The 25,624-nt window shown below is 47.6% G+C and overlaps 1 protein-coding gene across 1 annotated transcript in view; it reads left to right on the forward strand.

Annotated features, from left to right (window-relative positions):
• Positions 1 to 25,624, forward strand: part of DTNB (dystrobrevin beta) — a 200,639-nt gene that overhangs the window by 108,263 nt on the left and 66,752 nt on the right. The gene's annotated exons all lie outside the window — the stretch shown is intronic.

Below are 25,624 nucleotides of genomic sequence, written 5' to 3' on the forward strand. Positions count from 1 at the left end.
TGTATACTGTCCTGTGTTATTCTGCCCCTGGTATCTGTTTACTGTCCTGTGTTATTCTGCCCCTGGTATCTGTATACTGCCCTGCATTATTCTGCCCCTGGTATCTGTATACTGTCATGCATTATTCTGCCCCTGGTATCTGTATACTGTCCTGTGTTATTCTGCCCCTGGTATCTGTTTACTGTCCTGTGTTATTCTGCCCCTGATATCTGTATACTGCCCTGCATTATTCTGCCCCTGGTATCTGTATACTGCCATGCATTATTCTGCCCCTGGTATCTGTATACTGCCCTGCATTATTATGCCCCTGGTATCTGTATACTGTCCTGTGTTATTCTGCCCCTGGTGTCTGCATAGTGCCCTGCATTATTCTGCCCCTGGTATCTGTATACTGCCATGCATTATTCTGCCCCTGGTATCTGTATACTGCCCTGTGTTATTCTGACCCTGATGTCTGTATACTGTCCTGTGTTATTCTGCCCCTGGTATCTGTATACTGTCCTGTGTTATTCTACCCCTGGTGTCTGCATAGTGCCCTGCATTATTCTTCCCCTGGTATCTGTATACTGCCCTGTGTTATTCTGACCCTGATGTCTGTATACTGTCCTGTGTTATTCTGCCCCTGGTATCTGTATACTGTCCTGTGTTATTCTGCCCCTGATATCTGTATACTGGCCTGCATTATTCTGCCCCTGGTATCTGTATACTCTCCTGTGTTATTCTGCCCCTGGTATCTGTATACTGCCCTACATTATTCTGCCCACTGGTATCTGTATACTGCCCTGCATTATTCTGCCCACTGGTATCTGTATACTGCCCTGCATTATTCTGCCCCTGGTATCTGTATACTGCCCTGTGTTATTCTGACCCTGATGTCTGTATACTGTCCTGTGTTATTCTGCCCCTGGTATCTGTATACTGTCCTGTGTTATTCTACCCCTGGTGTCTGCATAGTGCCCTGCATTATTCTGCCCCTGGTATCTGTATACTGCCATGCATTATTCTTCCCCTGGTATCTGTATACTGCCCTGTGTTATTCTGACCCTGATGTCTGTATACTGTCCTGTGTTATTCTGCCCCTGGTATCTGTATACTGTCCTGTGTTATTCTGCCCCTGATATCTGTATACTGCCCTGCATTATTCTGCCCCTAGTATCTGTATACTCTCCTGTGTTATTCTGCCCCTGGTATCTGTATACTGCCCTGCATTATTCTGCCCCTGGTATCTGTATACTCTCCTCTGTTATTCTGCCCCTAGTATCTGTATACAGTCCTGTGTTATTCTTCCCCTGGTATCTGTATACTGCCCTGTGTTATTCTGCCCCTGGTATCTGTATACTGCCCTGTGTTATTCTTCCCCTGGTATCTGTATACTGTCCTGCATTATTCTGCCCCTGGTTTCTGTATACTCTCCTGTGTTATTCTGCCCCTGGTATCTGTATACTGCCCTGCATTATTCTGCCCCTGGTATCTGTATACTGTCCTGTGTTATTCTGCCCCTGGTATCTGTATACTGCCCTGCATTATTCTGCCCCTGGTATCTGTATACTGCCCTGCATTATTCTGCCCCTGGTATCTGTATACTGCCCTGCATTATTCTGCCCCTGGTATCTGTATACTGCCCTGTGTTATTCTGACCCTGATGTCTGTATACTGTCCTGTGTTATTCTGCCCCTGGTATCTGTATACTGTCCTGTGTTATTCTACCCCTGGTGTCTGCATAGTGCCCTGCATTATTCTGCCCCTGGTATCTGTATACTGCCATGCATTATTCTTCCCCTGGTATCTGTATACTGCCCTGTGTTATTCTGACCCTGATGTCTGTATACTGTCCTGTGTTATTCTGCCCCTGGTATCTGTATACTGTCCTGTGTTATTCTGCCCCTGATATCTGTATACTGCCCTGCATTATTCTGCCCCTAGTATCTGTATACTCTCCTGTGTTATTCTGCCCCTGGTATCTGTATACTGCCCTGCATTATTCTGCCCACTGGTATCTGTATACTGCCCTGTGTTATTCTGACCCTGATGTCTGTATACTGTCCTGTGTTATTCTGCCCCTGGTATCTGTATACTGTCCTGTGTTATTCTGCCCCTGATATCTGTATACTGCCCTGCATTATTCTGCCCCTAGTATCTGTATACTCTCCTGTGTTATTCTGCCCCTGGTATCTGTATACTGCCCTGCATTATTCTGCCCACTGGTATCTGTATACTGCCCTGCATTATTCTGCCCCTGGTATCTGTATACTCTCCTCTGTTATTCTGCCCCTAGTATCTGTATACAGTCCTGTGTTATTCTTCCCCTGGTATCTGTATACTGCCCTGTGTTATTCTGCCCCTGGTATCTGTATACTGCCCTGTGTTATTCTTCCCCTGGTATCTGTATACTGTCCTGCATTTTTCTGCCCCTGGTTTCTGTATACTCTCCTGTGTTATTCTGCCCCTGGTATCTGTATACTGCCCTGCATTATTCTGCCCCTGGTATCTGTATACTGTCCTGTGTTATTCTGCCCCTGGTATCTGTATACTGCCCTGCATTATTCTGCCCCTGGTATCTGTATACTGCCCTGCATTATTCTGCCCCTGGTATCTGTATACTGCCCTGCATTATTCTGCCCCTGGTATCTGTATACTGCCCTGTGTTATTCTGACCCTGATGTCTGTATACTGCACTGTGTTATTCTGCCCCTGGTGTCTGTATACTGCACTGTGTTATTCTGCCCCTGGTGTCTGTATAGTGCTCTGTGTTATTCTGCCCCTGGAGTCTGTATAGTGCCCTGTGTTATTCTGACCCTGGTGTCTGCAGCCCCTGTGTGATGTTCTGTCCCCTTTATATCACAGTGTGACGATGGTATATCCCTGTATGTGATAAGACAGCAGCCCCTGTGTGATGATCTGTCCTCTTTATATCACAGTGTGACGATGGTATATCCCTGTATGTGATAAGACAGCAGCCCCTGTGTGATGTCCCTCTGTCCCCTTTATATCACAGTGTGACGATGGTATATCCCTGTATGTGATAAGACAGCAGCCCCTGTGTGATGATCTGTCCTCTTTATATCACAGTGTGACGATGGTATATCCCTGTATGTGATAAGACAGCAGCCCCTGTGTGATGTTCTGTCCCCTTTATATCACAGTGTGATGATGGTATATCCCTGTATGTGATAAGACAGCAGCCCCTGTGTGATGTTCTGTCCCCTTTATATCACAGTGTGACGATGGTATATCCCTGTATGTGATAAGACAGTAGCACCTGTGTGATGATCTGTCCCCTTTATATCACAGTGTGACGATGGTATATCCCTGTATGTGATAAGACAGCAGTCCCTGTGTGATGATCTGTCCCCTTTATATCACAGTGTGACGATGGTATATCCCTGTATGTGATAAGACAGCAGCCCCTGTGTGATGATCTGTCCTCTTTATATCACAGTGTGATGATGGTATATATCCCTGTATGTGATAAGACAGCAGCCGCTGTGTGATGATCTGTCCTCTTTATATCACAGTGTGATGATGGTATATCCCTGTATGTGATAAGACAGCAGTCCCTGTGTGATGATCTGTCCCCTTTATATCACAGTGTGATGATGGTATATCCCTGTATGTGATAAGACAGCAGTCCCTGTGTGATGATCTGTCCCCTTTATATCACAGTGTGACGATGGTATATCCCTGTATGTGATAAGACAGCAGTCCCTGTGTGATGATCTGTCCTCTTTATATCACAGTGTGATGATGGTATATCCCTGTATGTGATAAGACAGCAGCCCCTGTGTGATGTCCCTCTGTCCCCTTTATATCACAGTGTGATGATGGTATATCCCTGTATGTGATAAGACAGCAGCCCCTGTGTGATGTTCTGTCCCCTTTATATCACAGTGTGACGATGGTATATCCCTGTATGTGATAAGACAGCAGCCCCTGTGTGATGATCTGTCCTCTTTATATCACAGTGTGATGATGGTATATCCCTGTATGTGATAAGACAGCAGCCCCTGTGTGATGATCTGTCCTCTTTATATCACAGTGTGATGATGGTATATCCCTGTATGTGATAAGACAGCAGCCCCTGTGTGATGTTCTGTCCCCTTTATACCACAGTGTGACGATGGTATATCCCTGTATGTGATAAGACAGCAGCCCCTGTGTGATGATCTGTCGCCTTTATATCACAGTGTGACTATGGTATATCCCTGTATGTGATAAGACAGCAGCCCCTGTGTGATGATCTGTCCCCTTTATATCACAGTGTGACGATGGTATATCCCTGTATGTGATAAGACAGCAGCCCCTGTGTGATGATCTGTCCCCTTTATATCACAGTGTGACGATGGTATATCCCTGTATGTGATAAGACAGCAGCCCCTGTGTGATGTTCTGTCCCCTTTATATCACAGTGTGATGATGGTATATCCCTGTATGTGATAAGACAGCAGCCCCTGTGTGATGATCTGTCCCCTTTATATCACAGTGTGATGATGGTATATCCCTGTATGTGATAAGACAGCAGCCCCTGTGTGATGATCTGTCCCCTTTATATCACAGTGTGACGATGGTATATCCCTGTATGTGATAAGACAGCAGCCCCTGTGTGATGTCCCTCTGTCCCCTTTATATCACAGTGTGATGATGGTATATCCCTGTATGTGATAAGACAGCAGCCCTTGTGTGATGTCCCTCTGTCCCCTTTATATCACAGTGTGACGATGGTATATCCCTGTATGTGATAAGACAGCAGCCCCTGTGTGATGATCTGTCCCCTTTATATCACAGTGTGATGATGGTATATCCCTGTATGTGATAAGACAGCAGCCCCTGTGTGATGATCTGTCCTCTTTATATCACAGTGTGATGATGGTATATCCCTGTATGTGATAAGACAGCAGCCCCTGTGTGATGTTCTGTCCCCTTTATATCACAGTGTGACGATGGTATATCCCTGTATGTGATAAGACAGCAGCCCCTGTGTGATGAGCTGTCGCCTTTATATCACAGTGTGACTATGGTATATCCCTGTATGTGATAAGACAGCAGCCCCTGTGTGATGATCTGTCCCCTTTATATCACAGTGTGACGATGGTATATCCCTGTATGTGATAAGACAGCAGCCCCTGTGTGATGATCTGTCCCCTTTATATCACAGTGTGACGATGGTATATCCCTGTATGTGATAAGACAGCAGCCCCTGTGTGATGTTCTGTCCCCTTTATATCACAGTGTGATGATGGTATATCCCTGTATGTGATAAGACAGCAGCCCCTGTGATGATCTGTCCCCTTTATATCACAGTGTGATGATGGTATATCCCTGTATGTGATAAGACAGCAGCCCCTGTGTGATGATCTGTCCCCTTTATATCACAGTGTGACGATGGTATATCCCTGTATGTGATAAGACAGCAGCCCCTGTGTGATGTCCCTCTGTCCCCTTTATATCACAGTGTGACGATGGTATATCCCTGTATGTGATAAGACAGCAGCCCCTGTGTGATGATCTGTCCCCTTTATATCACAGTGTGATGATGGTATATCCCTGTATGTGATAAGACAGCAGCCCCTGTGTGATGTTCTGTCCCCTTTATATCACAGTGTGATGATGGTATATCCCTGTATGTGATAAGACAGCAGTCCCTGTGTGATGATCTGTCCCCTTTATATCACAGTGTGACTATGGTATATCCCTGTATGTGATAAGACAGCAGTCCCTGTGTGATGTTCTGTCCCCTTTATATCACAGTGTGACGATGGTATTTCTACTTCAGGGTCCATAGGGTATCCACAGGATACCTTGGGTATAGGTGTGACGTCAGTCTCAGGGCACCAAAGAGTTAAGCTTTCAGCCTCCCAGGATACACTAGGTCCCCCTCCTATACCCCGCCCCCGAGCCAAGGCACCTCAGTTTAGTTTGGTGCCCGGCCGGAGTCGGGTGCACCTGTTGGAGTGGGGGCTAGAAGAGCCCCTGAAGCTTTTCTTCATGCAGCTGTGGCTGCACATCTGGATGTACAGCATGGACAGTCAGTCCTGACGTCCATGCTGTCTTCCCTACACCCCGCCGGTACCAGAACGCCGGTACTGATCCGGGAATGCTGGTGGGCATCTGGGGTCACAGCTAGCGGTGACCCAAGATGTTCCGGACCATGGCCGGATTCAAGGGGGACAGAGGTAAGCAGCGGGGTCCCGCGGTGGGTCCCCGCTGATCACATGGTCCTAAGTCCCCAGGTAGGGGGCTCCCTGGGGACTGGCTGCAGCGTGGAGCCAGGCGACCAACCTGCGCTTCCACTGCCCCCTGGGACAGCGGACCGCAGCAGAGCGGTAGCGCTGCGGCGTCCTAGGGGTTAAATGCATGCCAGGGGAGCGCGCCTTCCCTGTCTCACAGCCGGCGCCTCCCCCGCTGCACACAGCCCTCTCTGCACTGTGCTGATTGGCCCTGTGTCAGCGCTCCTCCCCCAGGCCAGCCTTCTCTCTGCTCCTCGGCGGCCATCTTTTCAAAAGCATGGTGAACGCTGCTGGAAGCCTGCATTGGAAGCATCATGGTCTGGGTCCCCCCGCATACCTCTCCTCCGCTGTGGCAGGTCTGTGTATGCAGCGCTGTGTCCTACCAGACTCTGTGTCTGTGTAGTTGAGTGTTCAGACCTGTTAGTGCAGGAATTGATTTTCTTTGCATTGTATGTGACTGTGCTAGCGCTGCTGCCTGTAACTTTTCTTCTCAAGACTGTCAGCTTTATTACTGTCCCTGTTCTTTCTGCTAAGCCCTTGCGGTGCGGTGCTGCAGGGTGGTCTCTCGCCTATTTAATATATAATTGGTGAGAGGGGTCACATACGTGGTGCCATCATGTCTGAAAGTGATTTTCCCCTCCGGCTACAGTGTACCACGTGTAAAGTACCGTTAGCGGAGGGGGAGGGTAGCGCGGAGGGCCTTTGCCGGCAGTGTTTGTCCATGGCGCGGCCTCTTACGGTTACAGCACCGGTACAGGAGCCGCCTTGTTTCGCTCAGGCGCTAACAGCTTTAGTGGACCAGTTAGCTCCACAGCCCGCGTTTACTCCGATGGGTTTGGCCCAGCAGTCTGTGGTGTCGTCACCCATGCAGGGTTTCCCACGACAATTGGTGGTACCCCACAGTCTCCCTATTTCCCCGCTCCCGGTTTCTCAGGAGCCAGCGTGGGTTAACTCCCTGACGAGTTCTGTACAGCACTTGTCGGATGTGTTGCAAGGGGAGTCTGTGATGCGGCCTCATAAACGGCCGGTGGCGTCTCTATCCGCTCCTTATGAGGATGACGAAGGGACGTCTGATGATGGGGAGATTCTGGATCCTTACGATCAGGAACCTCTCCATACTAAGGACGCTGATGCTAAGTCCAAAGTATATATTCCTGGACTTATTCGGGCGGTCCGCACAGCCTTGGTGATTGAGGACGAAGTTCCCCCAGCGGCTAAGTCTAAGTATGCCTTTTTCAAAGACGTGAAGGGCGATGCCACAGTCTTTCCTCTTTCGGGTCAGTTGGTGGACCATTTAGAGGAGGCGTGGAAACAGCCTGGCAAAAGATACCAGCCGCAGCGACGCCTGGCGGTGGCTTATCCGTTCGCGGATAATTATTTTGCTAAGTGGGAATCCCCTCCACAGGTGGATTCTCACGTGACCCGTCTTGTCCATAGTGCCACATTGCCGATGCCATCCATGTCCTCCCTTAAGGATGCTACGGACCGCAAGGTGGAAATCTGCCTGAAGTCCGCTTATTCCCTTGCGGGGGTGGGGGGGGCAGCACGGCCGGCTATTGCCATTTGCTGGGTTGCCAGAGCGATGGAGCGCTGGGCGGATTCATTAGAGGCTTCTTTTGATTCCGACTGTCCGGCCGAACAGGCGGAGTTGATTGGCAATCTCCGTGATTCGGCCACCTACATCAACGAGGCGGCTCTAGACATTAGTACTCTGGTGTCTAGAATTTCTTCAGCAGCGGTAGCTGCTCGTCGCACCTTGTGGCTGCGATCCTGGAAGGTGGAAGCAGATTCCAAGAAGGGTCTGGAAGCGTTGCCGTTTACCGGAGTTCTCTTCGTTCCGGATCTGGATAAGATTGTGGCCACGCTGGCGGCAGCCAAATCGGCTTGTCTCCCGTCGGCCGCTGCTCCTTCTGGTTCTGGACCATCGTCCTTTCGGTCATCTAGGGCCCAGGGCAGGCCCAAACCACAGTGGTTTCCTCGTCAGGCTGGCCCTAGGAAATCGGTCAAGCCCCGGAAGCAGGCATGGAGTACCAGACGTCCGGCCCCCAAGCAAGATGACAAGCCTGCGGCCTGACGGTCCGGGCCTCCCTTTGGGGGATCCCAGGGTGGGAGGCCGCCTGCTGCAGTTCGCCCAGTGTTGGTCGGTCACTACGACAGACACTTGGGTTCTGGAGGTGGTCTCCCACGGGTACGCCCTCTACTTCCGGCACAGACCCCCGGCTCGATTCTTCACCACGGGTCTACCATCAGACCGGAACAAGGCTACGGAGCTGCGGAAGGTATTGCACACTATGCTCCAGGCTGGAGTTATAGTGCCTGTTCCATTCTCCCAGAGGGGCCAGGGTTTCTATTCAAATCTTTTTTTGGTACAGAAACCCAATGGGTCGTATCGTCCGATTCTCAACCTCAAAGCACTCAACAAGTCTTTGCGGGTACCGAAGTTTCGGATGGAGACCCTACGGTCCATCATTCTGGCGCTGGAACCTGGGGACTACATGGTGTCATTGGACATACAGGACGCTTACCTGCATGTCCCTATTCTTTTGCGCCATCAACAGTTCCTCAGGTTTGCAATCCGCAGCGACCACTTCCAGTTTCGGGCGTTACCCTTTGGCCTGGCGACAGCACCACGTGTTTTCACTAAGGTGATGGCGGTCATGGCGGCTTCTCTGCGGCTGCAGGGAGTCCGCATGTTGCCGTACTTCGACAACCTGTTATTGGTGGCGGGATCTCCAGAGCTCCTGTTACGCCACTTGGACCTGACCATTGCCCTGCTGCAACGGCACGGCTGGCTAATCAACTGGCAGAAGTCCACTCTAATCCCGTCTCGGAGGATTCTGCATCTTGGAGCCTTATTGGACTCGGGACAGCAAAAGATCTTCGTGACGGAGGAAAAGATCTCTGCTTTGCAGTCAAGGGTGCGCAGTTGTCTGCACAGCCGCCGGGTGTCTCTACACTCGGCGATGAGGTTACTGGGCTCCATGGTGTCGGTGTTCGACATGGTGGAATATGCCCAGTTTCACTCCAGACCTCTGCAGCACCTGATCCTGTCAAAGTGGAACGGGCTGCCTCAGTCTCTGAAGTCCCAGACGATTGTGTTCACCCCGGAGGTTCGCCTGTCCCTTGCTTGGTGGTTACAGACGACCCACCTCAGCGAGGAACGTCCGTTCTGGGTTCCAAATTGGGTCCTGTTGACAACGGACGCCAGTCTTCGGGGCTGGGGAGCAGTTTCGGGTCCACATCTGTTCCAGGGCAGGTGGACGCCGACAGAAGCGGAGCTTCCAATCAATATCTTGGAACTCCGTGCAGTCTTCAATGCTCTCCAGCAGGCACATCGGTTTCTCCAGGGTCACCCGGTACAGGTCCAGTCGGACAACGCTACCACCGTGGCCTACATAAACAGGCAAGGAGGAACCCGAAGCCGGGCGGCTCTCGTAGAGGTGTCTCGGATCCTGGTTTGGGCGGAGCGCAATCTTCCGGCCATATCAGCGGTCTTCATCCCGGGAGTGCTCAATTGGGAGGCAGACTTTCTAAGTCGCCAGGACGTTCATCCGGGGGAATGGTCCCTGCACCCGGACGTTTTTCAACTACTGGTGGACAGATGGGGTCTTCCAGAGATCGACCTCATGGCGTCCCGGCACAACAACAAGTTGCCGGTGTACGGGTCTCGCCCAAGAGACGAAGGGGCGTCTCTGGTGGATGCTCTGTCCGTCCGGTGGACGTTCCGGTTCGCATACCTGTTCCCTCCGGTCTCCCTTCTTCCACGGGTAATCCGGAAATTCAAACAGGAAGGAGGGACGCTCCTGTTGATAGCTCCCGCGTGGCCCAGACGGCACTGGTTCTCAGACCTTCAGGGTCTGTCCGTGGACAGTCCTCTGCGGTTGCCGCTACGACCGGACCTTCTGTCTCAGGGTCCTTGCCTTCACCCGGACCTGACTCGGCTGTCTTTGACGGCGTGGCTGTTGAGACGGCCATGCTGAGGTCCCGGGGGTTTTCCAGCTCTGTGGTGCGTACCATGTTGCGAGCTCGGAAACCGTCTTCCGCGAGGATATACCATCGCGTGTGGCATACGTTCTTCCAGTGGTGTCGACCGAGAGGTTATGCACCGCTGGAGTTTCGTCTGTCTCGGATTCTCGCCTTCCTGCAAGCGGGACTAGATCATGGGCTTCGCCTTGCTTCTTTGAAGGTACAGGTTTCGGCCCTGTCTGTCTGGTTTCACCGTAGGATTGCTACAATCCCGGATGTGCGCACCTTTATGCAAGGTGTTGTCCGCATTCAGCCGCCCTTTGTTCCACCTGTGGCACCTTGGGATTTGGCTGTGGTCCTGAGGGCTCTCCAAGGACCGCCGTTTGAACCACTGGGATCAGTGGATCTTAAATGACTAACAGCTAAGACTGTTTTCCTTCTGGCTATTGCTTCGGCCAGATGTGTTTCTGAGTTAGGGGCTCTTTCTTGTAGACCCCCTTTCTTGGTTTTTCATGGGAACAGGGCAGTACTCCGTACTCGGCCCGAGTTTCTTCCCAAAGTTGTTTCCCAGTTTCATGTTAACGAGGAAATCGTTGTTCCGGCCTTTAACTCACCGGGTCTTTCCGTGGGTGAGGCCTCTTTGGATGTTGTGCGGGCCTTAAGGACTTATGTTGACCGCACTTCTTCGTTTAGGAAGTCGGACGCTTTGTTTGTCCTCTATGGCTTCCGTAAAAAGGGTTGGCCTGCTTCAAAGCAAACTTTGGCAGCCTGGATCCGTATGGCTATTTCTGAAGCTTATCTTTATTAAGGCCTACCGGTTCCTCCTTCTCTGAAGGCTCATTCCACTAGGTCTGTGGGTCCTTCTTGGGCAGCTCGACGTGGTGCCTCTGCAGTCCAGATCTGCAAGGCTGCTACGTGGTCCTCTGTCCATACCTTCGTGAGGTATTACAGGTTTGACACCTTCGCCTCTCAGGATGCTTCCTTCGGGTGGCGGATTCTCCTTTCTGCACAGGAGCGTCCCCACCCTTAAAGAATACTGCTTTGGGACATCCCCAAGGTATCCTGTGGATACCCTATGGACCCTGAAGTAGAAAATATGAGATATGGTAAGAACTTACCCTTGTTATCTCTATTTCTACGAAGTCCATAGGGTTCCACAGGACTCCCGCCCTGTCGCACCTGTGCTGCAGATGGGCTTTGCTCTGGTCACCGGTTTTCCGTCTCCCTCTGGTGAGAATGTGATTCTTGTATGTGTCCAGATCTTTGTTCTCTCTCGTCCTTCTCCTCCTCCGGTCTATGGCTTGGTAACTAACTGAGGTGCCTTGGCTCGGGGGCAGGGTATAGGAGGGGGACCTAGTGCATCCTGGGAGGCTGAAAGCTTAACTCTTTGGTGCCCTGAGACTGACGTCACACCTATACCCAAGGTATCCTGTGGAACCCTATGGACTTCGTAGAAATAGAGATAACAAGGGTAAGTTCTTACCATATCTCATATTATCCCTGTATGTGATAAGACAGCAGCCCCTGTGTGATGATCTGTCCCCTTTATATCACAGTGTGATGATGGTATATCCCTGTATGTGATAACACAGCAGCCCCTGTGTGATGTCCCTCTGTCCCCTGTATATCACAGTGTGATGATGGTTTATCCCTGTATGTGATAAGACAGCTGCCCCTGTGTGGTGATCTGTCCCCTTTATATCACAGTGTGATGATGGTATATCCCTGTATGTGATAAGACAGCAGCCCCTGTGTGATGATCTGTCCCCTTTATATCACAGTGTGACGATGGTATATCCCTGTATGTGATAAGACAGCAGTCCCTGTGTGATGTTCTGTCCCCTTTATATCACAGTGTGATGATGGTATATCCCTGTATGTGATAAGACAGCAGCCCCTGTGTGATGATCTGTCCCCTTTATATCACAGTGTGACGATGGTATATCCCTGTATGTGATAAGACAGCAGCCCCTGTGTGATGATCTGTCCCCTTTATATCACAGTGTGACGATGGTATATCCCTGTATGTGATAAGACAGTAGCACCTGTGTGATGATCTGTCCCCTTTATATCACAGTGTGACGATGGTATATCCCTGTATGTGATAAGACAGCAGTCCCTGTGTGATGTTCTGTCCCCTTTATATCACAGTGTGATGATGGTATATCCCTGTATGTGATAAGACAGCAGTCCCTGTGTGATGTTCTGTCCCCTTTATATCACAGTGTGATGATGGTATATCCCTGTATGTGATAAGACAGCAGCCCCTGTGTGATGTTCTGTCCCCTTTATATCACAGTGTGACGATGGTATATCCCTGTATGTGATAAGACAGCAGCCCCTGTGTGATGATCTGTCCCCTTTATATCACAGTGTGACGATGGTATATCCCTGTATGTGATAAGACAGTAGCACCTGTGTGATGATCTGTCCCCTTTATATCACAGTGTGACGATGGTATATCCCTGTATGTGATAAGACAGCAGCCCCTGTGTGATGATCTGTCCCCTTTATATCACAGTGTGATGATGGTATATCCCTGTATGTGATAACACAGCAGCCCCTTTGTGATGTTCTATCCCCTTTATATCACAGTGTGATGATGGTATATCCCTGTATGTGATAAGACAGCAGCCCCTGTGTGATGATCTGTCCCCTTTATATCACAGTGTGACGATGGTATATCCCTGTATGTGATAAGACAGTAGCACCTGTGTGATGATCTGTCCCCTTTATATCACAGTGTGACGATGGTATATCCCTGTATGTGATAAGACAGCAGTCCCTGTGTGATGTTCTGTCCCCTTTATATCACAGTGTGACGATGGTATATCCCTGTATGTGATAAGACAGCAGCCCCTGTGTGATGATCTGTCCTCTTTATATCACAGTGTGACGATGGTATATCCCTGTATGTGATAAGACAGTAGCACCTGTGTGATGTCCCTCTGTCCCCTGTATATCACAGTGTGATGATGGTTTATCCCTGTATGTGATAAGACAGCAGTCCCTGTGTGATGATCTGTCCCCTGTATATCACAGTGTGATGATGGTATATCCCTGTATGTGATAACACAGCAGCCCCTGTGTGATGATCTGTCCCCTTTATATCACAGTGTGACGATGGTATATCCCTGTATGTGATAAGACAGCAGCCCCTGTGTGATGTTCTGTCCCCTTTATATCACAGTGTGATGATGGTATATCCCTGTATGTGATAAGACAGCAGCCCCTGTGTGATGTTCTGTCCCCTTTATATCACAGTGTGACTATGGTATATCCCTTTATGTGATAAGACAGCAGCCCCTGTGTGATGATCTGTCCCCTTTATATCACAGTGTGACGATGGTATATCCCTGTATGTGGTAAGACAGCAGCCCCTGTGTGATGATCTGTCCTCTTTATATCACAGTGTGACGATTGTATATCCCTGTATGTGATAAGACAGCAGCTCCTGTGTGATGTTCCTCTGTCCCCTTTATATCACAGTGTGATGATGGTATATCCCTGTATGTGATAAGACAGCAGCCCCTGTGTGATGTTCTGTCCCCTTTATATCACAGTGTGACGATGGTATATCCCTGTATGTGATAAGACAGCAGCCCCTGTGTGATGTCCCTCTATCCCCTTTATATCACAGTGTGACGATGGTATATCCCTGTATGTGATAAGACAGCAGTCCCTGTGTGATGATCTGTCCCCTTTATATCACAGTGTGATGATGGTATATCCCTGTATGTGATAAGACAGCAGCCCCTGTGTGATGATCTGTCCCCTTTATATCACAGTGTGACGATGGTATATCCCTGTATGTGATAAGACAGCAGCCCCTGTGTGATGTCCCTCTGTCCCCTTTATATCACAGTGTGACGATGGTATATCCCTGTATGTGATAAGACAGCAGCCCCTGTGTGATGTTCTGTCCCCTTTATATCACAGTGTGACGATGGTATATCCCTGTATGTGATAAGACAGCAGCCCCTGTGTGATGTTCTGTCCCCTTTATATCACAGTGTGATGATGGTATATCCCTGTATGTGATAAGACAGCAGCCCCTGTGTGATGATCTGTCCCCTTTATATCACAGTGTGACGATGGTATATCCCTGTATGTGATAAGACAGCAGACCCTGTGTGATGATCTGTCCCCTTTATATCACAGTGTGACGATGGTATATCCCTGTATGTGATAAGACAGCAGCTCCTGTGTGATGATCTGTCCTCTTTATATCACAGTGTGACGATGGTATATCCCTGTATGTGATAAGACAGCAGCCCCTGTGTGATGATCTGTCCCCTTTATATCACAGTGTGATGATGGTATATCCCTGTATGTGATAAGACAGCAGCCCCTGTGTGATGTTCTGTCCCCTTTATATCACAGTGTGACGATGGTATATCCCTGTATGTGATAAGACAGCAGACCCTGTGTGATGATCTGTCCCCTTTATATCACAGTGTGACGATGGTATATCCCTGTATGTGATAAGACAGCAGCCCCTGTGTGATGATCTGTCCCCTTTATATCACAGTGTGACGATGGTATATCCCTGTATGTGATAAGACAGTAGCACCTGTGTGATGATCTGTCCCCTTTATATCACAGTGTGACGATGGTATATCCCTGTATGTGATAAGACAGCAGCCCCTGTGTGATGTCCCTCTGTCCCCTTTATATCACAGTGTGATGATGGTATATCCCTGTATGTGATAACACAGCAGCCCCTGTGTGATGTTCTGTCCCCTTTATATCACAGTGTGATGATGGTATATCCCTGTATGTGATAAGACAGCAGCCCCTGTGTGATGATCTGTCCCCTTTATATCACAGTGTGATGATGGTATATCCCTGTATGTGATAACACAGCAGCTCCTGTGTGATGATCTGTCCTCTTTATATCACAGTGTGACGATGGTATATCCCTGTATGTGATAAGACAGCAGCCCCTGTGTGATGTTCTGTCCTCTTTATATCACAGTGTGATGATGGTATATCCCTGTATGTGATAACACAGCAGCCCCTGTGTGATGATCTGTCCTCTTTATATCACAGTGTGACGATGGTATATCCCTGTATGTGATAAGACAGTAGCACCTGTGTGATGTCCCTCTGTCCCCTGTATATCACAGTGTGATGATGGTATATCCCTGTATGTGATAAGACAGTAGCACCTGTGTGATGTCCCTCTGTCCCCTTTATATCACAGTGTGACGATGGTATATCCCTGTATGTGATAAGACAGCAGTCCCTGTGTGATGTTCTGTCCCCTTTATATCACAGTGTGATGATGGTATATCCCTGTATGTGATAAGACAGCAGCCCCTGTGTGATGATCTGTCCTCTTTATATCACAGTGTGACGATGGTATATCCCTGTATGTGATAAGACAGCAGCCCCTGTGTGATGATCTGTCCCCTTTATATTACTGTGTGATGATGGTATATCCCTGTATGTGATAAGACAGCAGCCCCTGTGTGATGTTCTGTCCCCTTTATATCACAGTGTGATGATGGTATATCCCTGTATGTGATAAGACAGCAGCCCCTGTGTGATGATCTGTTACCTTTATATGACAGTGTGACGATGGTATATCCCTGTATGTGATAAGACAGCAGCCCCTGTGTGATGATCTGTCCCCTTTATATTACTGTGTGATGATGGTATATCCCTGTATGTGATAAGACAGCAGTCCCTGTGTGATGATCTGTCCCCTTTATATCACAGTGTGACGATGGTATATCCCTGTATGTGATAAGACAGCAGCCCCTGTGTGATGATCTGTCACCTTTATATGACAGTGTGACGATGGTATATCCCTGTATGTGATAAGACAGCAGTCCCTGTGTGATGTTCTGTCACCTTTATATGACAGTGTGACGATGGTATATCCCTGTATGTGATAAGACAGCAGCCCCTGTGTGATGATCTGTCCCCTTTATATCACAGTGTGACGATGGTATATCCCTGTATGTGATAAGACAGCAGCCCCTGTGTGATGATCTGTCACCTTTATATGACAGTGTGACGATGGTATATCCCTGTATGTGATAAGACAGCAGCCCCTGTGTGATGATCTGTCCTCTTTATATCACAGTGTGACGATTGTATATCCCTGTATGTGATAAGACAGCAGCTCCTGTGTGATGTTCCTCTGTCCCCTTTATATCACAGTGTGATGATGGTATATCCCTGTATGTGATAAGACAGCAGCCCCTGTGTGATGTTCTGTCCCCTTTATATCACAGTGTGACGATGGTATATCCCTGTATGTGATAAGACAGCAGCCCCTGTGTGATGTCCCTCTATCCCCTTTATATCACAGTGTGACGATGGTATATCCCTGTATGTGATAAGACAGCAGTCCCTGTGTGATGATCTGTCCCCTTTATATCACAGTGTGATGATGGTATATCCCTGTATGTGATAAGACAGCAGCCCCTGTGTGATGATCTGTCCCCTTTATATCACAGTGTGACGATGGTATATCCCTGTATGTGATAAGACAGCAGCCCCTGTGTGATGATCTGTCCTCTTTATATCACAGTGTGACGATGGTATATCCCTGTATGTGATAAGACAGCAGCCCCTGTGTGATGTTCTGTCCTCTTTATATCACAGTGTGATGATGGTATATCCCTGTATGTGATAACACAGCAGCCCCTGTGTGATGATCTGTCCTCTTTATATCACAGTGTGACGATGGTATATCCCTGTATGTGATAAGACAGTAGCACCTGTGTGATGTCCCTCTGTCCCCTGTATATCACAGTGTGATGATGGTATATCCCTGTATGTGATAAGACAGTAGCACCTGTGTGATGTCCCTCTGTCCCCTTTATATCACAGTGTGACGATGGTATATCCCTGTATGTGATAAGACAGCAGTCCCTGTGTGATGTTCTGTCCCCTTTATATCACAGTGTGATGATGGTATATCCCTGTATGTGATAAGACAGCAGCCCCTGTGTGATGATCTGTCCTCTTTATATCACAGTGTGACGATGGTATATCCCTGTATGTGATAAGACAGCAGCCCCTGTGTGATGATCTGTCCCCTTTATATTACTGTGTGATGATGGTATATCCCTGTATGTGATAAGACAGCAGCCCCTGTGTGATGTTCTGTCCCCTTTATATCACAGTGTGACGATGGTATATCCCTGTATGTGATAAGACAGCAGTCCCTGTGTGATGTTCTGTCACCTTTATATGACAGTGTGACGATGGTATATCCCTGTATGTGATAAGACAGCAGCCCCTGTGTGATGATCTGTCCCCTTTATATCACAGTGTGACGATGGTATATCCCTGTATGTGATAAGACAGCAGCCCCTGTGTGATGATCTGTCACCTTTATATGACAGTGTGACGATGGTATATCCCTGTATGTGATAAGACAGCAGCCCCTGTGTGATGATCTGTCCTCTTTATATCACAGTGTGACGATTGTATATCCCTGTATGTGATAAGACAGCAGCTCCTGTGTGATGTTCCTCTGTCCCCTTTATATCACAGTGTGATGATGGTATATCCCTGTATGTGATAAGACAGCAGCCCCTGTGTGATGTTCTGTCCCCTTTATATCACAGTGTGACGATGGTATATCCCTGTATGTGATAAGACAGCAGCCCCTGTGTGATGTCCCTCTATCCCCTTTATATCACAGTGTGACGATGGTATATCCCTGTATGTGATAAGACAGCAGTCCCTGTGTGATGATCTGTCCCCTTTATATCACAGTGTGATGATGGTATATCCCTGTATGTGATAAGACAGCAGCCCCTGTGTGATGATCTGTCCCCTTTATATCACAGTGTGACGATGGTATATCCCTGTATGTGATAAGACAGCAGCCCCTGTGTGATGTCCCTCTGTCCCCTTTATATCACAGTGTGACGATGGTATATCCCTGTATGTGATAAGACAGCAGCCCCTGTGTGATGTTCTGTCCCCTTTATATCACAGTGTGACGATGGTATATCCCTGTATGTGATAAGACAGCAGCCCCTGTGTGATGTTCTGTCCCCTTTATATCACAGTGTGATGATGGTATATCCCTGTATGTGATAAGACAGCAGCCCCTGTGTGATGATCTGTCCCCTTTATATCACAGTGTGACGATGGTATATCCCTGTATGTGATAAGACAGCAGACCCTGTGTGATGATCTGTCCCCTTTATATCACAGTGTGACGATGGTATATCCCTGTATGTGATAAGACAGCAGCTCCTGTGTGATGATCTGTCCTCTTTATATCACAGTGTGACGATGGTATATCCCTGTATGTGATAAGACAGCAGCCCCTGTGTGATGATCTGTCCCCTTTATATCACAGTGTGATGATGGTATATCCCTGTATGTGATAAGACAGCAGCCCCTGTGTGATGTTCTGTCCCCTTTATATCACAGTGTGACGATGGTATATCCCTGTATGTGATAAGACAGCAGACCCTGTGTGATGATCTGTCCCCTTTATATCACAGTGTGACGATGGTATATCCCTGTATGTGATAAGACAGCAGCCCCTGTGTGATGATCTGTCCCCTTTATATCACAGTGTGACGATGGTATATCCCTGTATGTGATAAGACAGTAGCACCTGTGTGATGATCTGTCCCCTTTATATCACAGTGTGACGATGGTATATCCCTGTATGTGATAAGACAGCAGCCCCTGTGTGATGTCCCTCTGTCCCCTTTATATCACAGTGTGATGATGGTATATCCCTGTATGTGATAACACAGCAGCCCCTGTGTGATGTTCTGTCCCCTTTATATCACAGTGTGATGATGGTATATCCCTGTATGTGATAAGACAGCAGCCCCTGTGTGATGATCTGTCCCCTTTATATCACAGTGTGATGATGGTATATCCCTGTATGTGATAACACAGCAGCTCCTGTGTGATGATCTGTCCTCTTTATATCACAGTGTGACGATGGTATATCCCTGTATGTGATAAGACAGCAGCCCCTGTGTGATGTTCTGTCCTCTTTATATCACAGTGTGATGATGGTATATCCCTGTATGTGATAACACAGCAGCCCCTGTGTGATGATCTGTCCTCTTTATATCACAGTGTGACGATGGTATATCCCTGTATGTGATAAGACAGTAGCACCTGTGTGATGTCCCTCTGTCCCCTGTATATCACAGTGTGATGATGGTATATCCCTGTATGTGATAAGACAGTAGCACCTGTGTGATGTCCCTCTGTCCCCTTTATATCACAGTGTGACGATGGTATATCCCTGTATGTGATAAGACAGCAGTCCCTGTGTGATGTTCTGTCCCCTTTATATCACAGTGTGATGATGGTATATCCCTGTATGTGATAAGACAGCAGCCCCTGTGTGATGATCTGTCCTCTTTATATCACAGTGTGACGATGGTATATCCCTGTATGTGATAAGACAGCAGCCCCTGTGTGATGATCTGTCCCCTTTATATTACTGTGTGATGATGGTATATCCCTGTATGTGATAAGACAGCAGCCCCTGTGTGATGATCTGTCACCTTTATATGACAGTGTGACGATGGTATATCCCTGTATGTGATAAGACAGCAGCCCCTGTGTGATGATCTGTCCCCTTTATATTACTGTGTGATGATGGTATATCCCTGTATGTGATAAGACAGCAGCCCCTGTGTGATGATCTGTTACCTTTATATCACAGTGTGATGATGGTATATCCCTGTATGTGATAAGACAGCAGCCCCTGTGTGATGATCTGTCCCCTTTATATCACAGTGTGATGATGGTATATCCCTGTATGTGATAACACAGCAGCTCCTGTGTGATGATCTGTCCTCTTTATATCACAGTGTGACGATGGTATATCCCTGTATGTGATAAGACAGCAGCCCCTGTGTGATGTTCTGTCCTCTTTATATCACAGTGTGATGATGGTATATCCCTGTATGTGATAACACAGCAGCCCCTGTGTGATGATCTGTCCTCTTTATATCACAGTGTGACGATGGTATATCCCTGTATGTGATAAGACAGTAGCACCTGTGTGATGTCCCTCTGTCCCCTGTATATCACAGTGTGATGATGGTATATCCCTGTATGTGATAAGACAGTAGCACCTGTGTGATGTCCCTCTGTCCCCTTTATATCACAGTGTGACGATGGTATATCCCTGTATGTGATAAGACAGCAGTCCCTGTGTGATGTTCTGTCCCCTTTATATCACAGTGTGATGATGGTATATCCCTGTATGTGATAAGACAGCAGCCCCTGTGTGATGATCTGTCCCCTTTATATTACTGTGTGATGATGGTATATCCCTGTATGTGATAAGACAGCAGCCCCTGTGTGATGATCTGTCCCCTTTATATCACAGTGTGACGATGGTATATCCCTGTATGTGATAAGACAGCAGCCCCTGTGTGATGATCTGTTACCTTTATATTACTGTGTGATGATGGTATATCCCTGTATGTGATAAGACAGCAGTCCCTGTGTGATGATCTGTCCCCTTTATATCACAGTGTGACGATGGTATATCCCTGTATGTGATAAGACAGCAGCCCCTGTGTGATGATCTGTCCCCTTTATATGACAGTGTGATGATGGTATATCCCTGTATGTGATAAGACAGCAGCCCCTGTGTGATGTTCTGTCCCCTTTATATCACAGTGTGACGATGGTATATCCCTGTATGTGATAAGACAGCAGCCCCTGTGTGATGTTCTGTCCCCTTTATATCACAGTGTGACGATGGTATATCCCTGTATGTGATAAGACAGCAGCCCCTGTGTGATGTTCTGTCCCCTTTATATCACAGTGTGATGATGGTATATCCCTGTATGTGATAAGACAGCAGCCCCTGTGTGATGATCTGTCCCCTTTATATCACAGTGTGACGATGGTATATCCCTGTATGTGATAAGACAGCAGCCCCTGTGTGATGATCTGTCCCCTTTATATCACAGTGTGACGATGGTATATCCCTGTATGTGATAAGACAGCAGCCCCTGTGTGATGATCTGTCCCCTTTATATCACAGTGTGACGATGGTATATCCCTGTATGTGATAAGACAGCAGCCCCTGTGTGATGATCTGTCCCCTTTATATCACAGTGTGACGATGGTATATCCCTGTATGTGATAAGACAGCAGCCCCTGTGTGATGATCTGTCCCCTTTATATCACAGTGTGACGATGGTATATCCCTGTATGTGATAAGACAGCAGCCCCTGTGTGATGATCTGTCCTCTTTATATCACAGTGTGATGATGGTATATCCCTGTATGTGATAAGACAGTAGCACCTGTGTGATGTTCTGTCCCCTTTATATCACAGTGTGACGATGGTATATCCCTGTATGTGATAAGACAGCAGACCCTGTGTGATGATCTGTCCCCTTTATATCACAGTGTGACGATGGTATATCCCTGTATGTGATAAGACAGCAGCCCCTGTGTGATGTTCTGTCCCCTTTATATCACAGTGTGACAATGGTATATCCCTGTATGTGATAAGACAGCAGCCCCTGTGTGATGTTCTGTCCCCTTTATATCACAGTGTGATGATGGTATATCCCTGTATGTGATAAGACAGCAGCCCCTGTGTGATGATCTGTCCCCTTTATATCACAGTGTGACGATGGTATATCCCTGTATGTGATAAGACAGCAGCCCCTGTGTGGTGATCTGTCCCCTTTATATCACAGTGTGATGATGGTATATCCCTGTATGTGATAAGACAGCAGCCCCTGTGTGATGTTCTGTCCCCTTTATATCACAGTGTGATGATGGTATATCCCTGTATGTGATAAGACAGCAGCCCCTGTGTGATGATCTGTCCCCTTTATATCACAGTGTGACGATGGTATATCCCTGTATGTGATAAGACAGCAGCCCCTGTGTGATGATCTGTCCCCTTTATATCACAGTGTGACGATGGTATATCCCTGTATGTGATAAGACAGCAGCCCCTGTGTGGTGATCTGTCCCCTTTATATCACAGTGTGATGATGGTATATCCCTGTATGTGATAAGACAGCAGCCCCTGTGTGATGATCTGTCCCCTTTATATCACAGTGTGATGATGGTATATCCCTGTATGTGATAAGACAGCAGCCCCTGTGTGATGATCTGTCCCCTTTATACCACAGTGTGATGATGGTATATCCCTGTATGTGATAAGACAGCAGCCCCTGTGTGATGATCTGTCCCCTTTATATCACAGTGTGACGATGGTATATCCCTGTATGTGATAAGACAGCAGCCCCTGTGTGGTGATCTGTCCCCTTTATATCACAGTGTGATGATGGTATATCCCTGTATGTGATAAGACAGCAGCCCCTGTGTGATGATCTGTCCCCTTTATATCACAGTGTGATGATGGTATATCCCTGTATGTGATAAGACAGCAGTCCCTGTGTGATGTTCTGTCCCCTTTATATCACAGTGTGATGATGGTATATCCCTGTATGTGATAAGACAGCAGCCCCTGTGTGGTGATCTGTCCCCTTTATATCACAGTGTGACGATGGTATATCCCTGTATGTGATAAGACAGCAGCCCCTGTGTGATGATCTGTCCCCTTTATATCACAGTGTGACGATGGTATATCCCTGTATGTGATAAGACAGCAGCCCCTGTGTGATGATCTGTCCCCTTTATATCACAGTGTGACGATGGTATATCCCTGTATGTGATAAGACAGCAGCCCCTGTGTGATGATCTGTCCCCTTTATATCACAGTGTGACGATGGTATATCCCTGTATGTGATAAGACAGCAGCCCCTGTGTGATGATCTGTCCTCTTTATATCACAGTGTGATGATGGTATATCCCTGTATGTGATAAGACAGTAGCACCTGTGTGATGTTCTGTCCCCTTTATATCACAGTGTGACGATGGTATATCCCTGTATGTGATAAGACAGCAGACCCTGTGTGATGATCTGTCCCCTTTATATCACAGTGTGACGATGGTATATCCCTGTATGTGATAAGACAGCAGCCCCTGTGTGATGTTCTGTCCCCTTTATATCACAGTGTGACGATGGTATATCCCTGTATGTGATAAGACAGCAGCCCCTGTGTGATGTTCTGTCCCCTTTATATCACAGTGTGATGATGGTATATCCCTGTATGTGATAAGACAGCAGCCCCTGTGTGATGATCTGTCCCCTTTATATCACAGTGTGACGATGGTATATCCCTGTATGTGATAAGACAGCAGCCCCTGTGTGGTGATCTGTCCCCTTTATATCACAGTGTGATGATGGTATATCCCTGTATGTGATAAGACAGCAGCCCCTGTGTGATGTTCTGTCCCCTTTATATCACAGTGTGATGATGGTATATCCCTGTATGTGATAAGACAGCAGCCCCTGTGTGATGATCTGTCCCCTTTATATCACAGTGTGACGATGGTATATCCCTGTATGTGATAAGACAGCAGCCCCTGTGTGATGATCTGTCCCCTTTATATCACAGTGTGACGATGGTATATCCCTGTATGTGATAAGACAGCAGCCCCTGTGTGGTGATCTGTCCCCTTTATATCACAGTGTGATGATGGTATATCCCTGTATGTGATAAGACAGCAGCCCCTGTGTGATGATCTGTCCCCTTTATATCACAGTGTGACGATGGTATATCCCTGTATGTGATAAGACAGCAGTCCCTGTGTGATGATCTGTCCCCTTTATATCACAGTGTGACGATGGTATATCCCTGTATGTGATAAGACAGCAGCCCCTGTGTGATGATCTGTCCCCTTTATATCACAGTGTGACGATGGTATATCCCTGTATGTGATAAGACAGCAGCCCCTGTGTGATGATCTGTCCCCTTTATATGACAGTGTGACGATGGTATATCCCTGTATGTGATAAGACAGCAGCCCCTGTGTGATGATCTGTCCCCTTTATATCACAGTATAACGATGGTATATCCCTGTATGTGATAAGACAGCAGCCCCTGTGTGATGATCTGTCCCCTTTATATCACAGTGTGATGATGGTATATCCCTGTATGTGATAAGACAGCAGCCCCTGTGTGATGATCTGTCCCCTTTATATCACAGTGTGATGATGGTATATCCCTGTATGTGATAAGACAGCAGCCCCTGTGTGATGATCTGTCCCCTTTATATCACAGTGTGACGATGGTATATCCCTGTATGTGATAAGACAGCAGCCTCTGTGTGATGTTCTGTCCCCTTTATATGACAGTGTGATGATGGTATATCCCTGTATGTGATAAGACAGCAGCCCCTGTGTGATGTTCTGTCCCCTTTATATCACAGTGTGATGATGGTATATCCCTGTATGTGATAAGACAGCAGCCTCTGTGTGATGTTCTGTCCCCTTTATATGACAGTGTGATGATGGTATATCCCTGTATGTGATAAGACAGCAGCCCCTGTGTGATGTTCTGTCCCCTTTATATCACAGTGTGATGATGGTATATCCCTGTATGTGATAAGACAGCAGCCCCTGTGTGATGATCTGTCCCCTTTATATCACAGTGTGACGATGGTATATCCCTGTATGTGATAAGACAGCAGTCCCTGTGTGATGATCTGTCCCCTTTATATCACAGTGTGATGATGGTATATCCCTGTATGTGATAAGACAGCAGCCCCTGTGTGATGATCTGTCCCCTTTATATCACAGTGTGACGATGGTATATCCCTGTATGTGATAAGACAGCAGCCCCTGTGTGATGATCTGTCCCCTTTATATGACAGTGTGACGATGGTATATCCCTGTATGTGATAAGACAGCAGCCCCTGTGTGATGATCTGTCCCCTTTATATCACAGTATGACGATGGTATATCCCTGTATGTGATAAGACAGCAGCCCCTGTGTGATGTTCTGTCCCCTTTATATCACAGTGTGATGATGGTATATCCCTGTATGTGATAAGACAGCAGCCCCTGTGTGATGATCTGTCCCCTTTATATCACAGTGTGACGATGGTATATCCCTGTATGTGATAAGACAGCAGCCCCTGTGTGATGATCTGTCCCCTTTATATGACAGTGTGACGATGGTATATCCCTGTATGTGATAAGACAGCAGCCCCTGTGTGGTGATCTGTCCCCTTTATATCACAGTGTGATGATGGTATATCCCTGTATGTGATAAGACAGCAGCCCCTGTGTGATGATCTGTCCCCTTTATATCACAGTGTGACGATGGTATATCCCTGTATGTGATAAGACAGCAGTCCCTGTGTGATGATCTGTCCCCTTTATATCACAGTGTGATGATGGTATATCCCTGTATGTGATAAGACAGCAGCCCCTGTGTGATGATCTGTCCCCTTTATATCACAGTGTGACGATGGTATATCCCTGTATGTGATAAGACAGCAGCCCCTGTGTGATGATCTGTCCCCTTTATATGACAGTGTGACGATGGTATATCCCTGTATGTGATAAGACAGCAGCCCCTGTGTGATGAT

Source organism: Taudactylus pleione, unplaced genomic scaffold (genome assembly GCF_031769625.1).
Source record: "Taudactylus pleione unplaced genomic scaffold, aTauple2 ptg000277l, whole genome shotgun sequence".
Classification (NCBI taxonomy): Eukaryota; Metazoa; Chordata; class Amphibia; order Anura; family Myobatrachidae; genus Taudactylus; species Taudactylus pleione.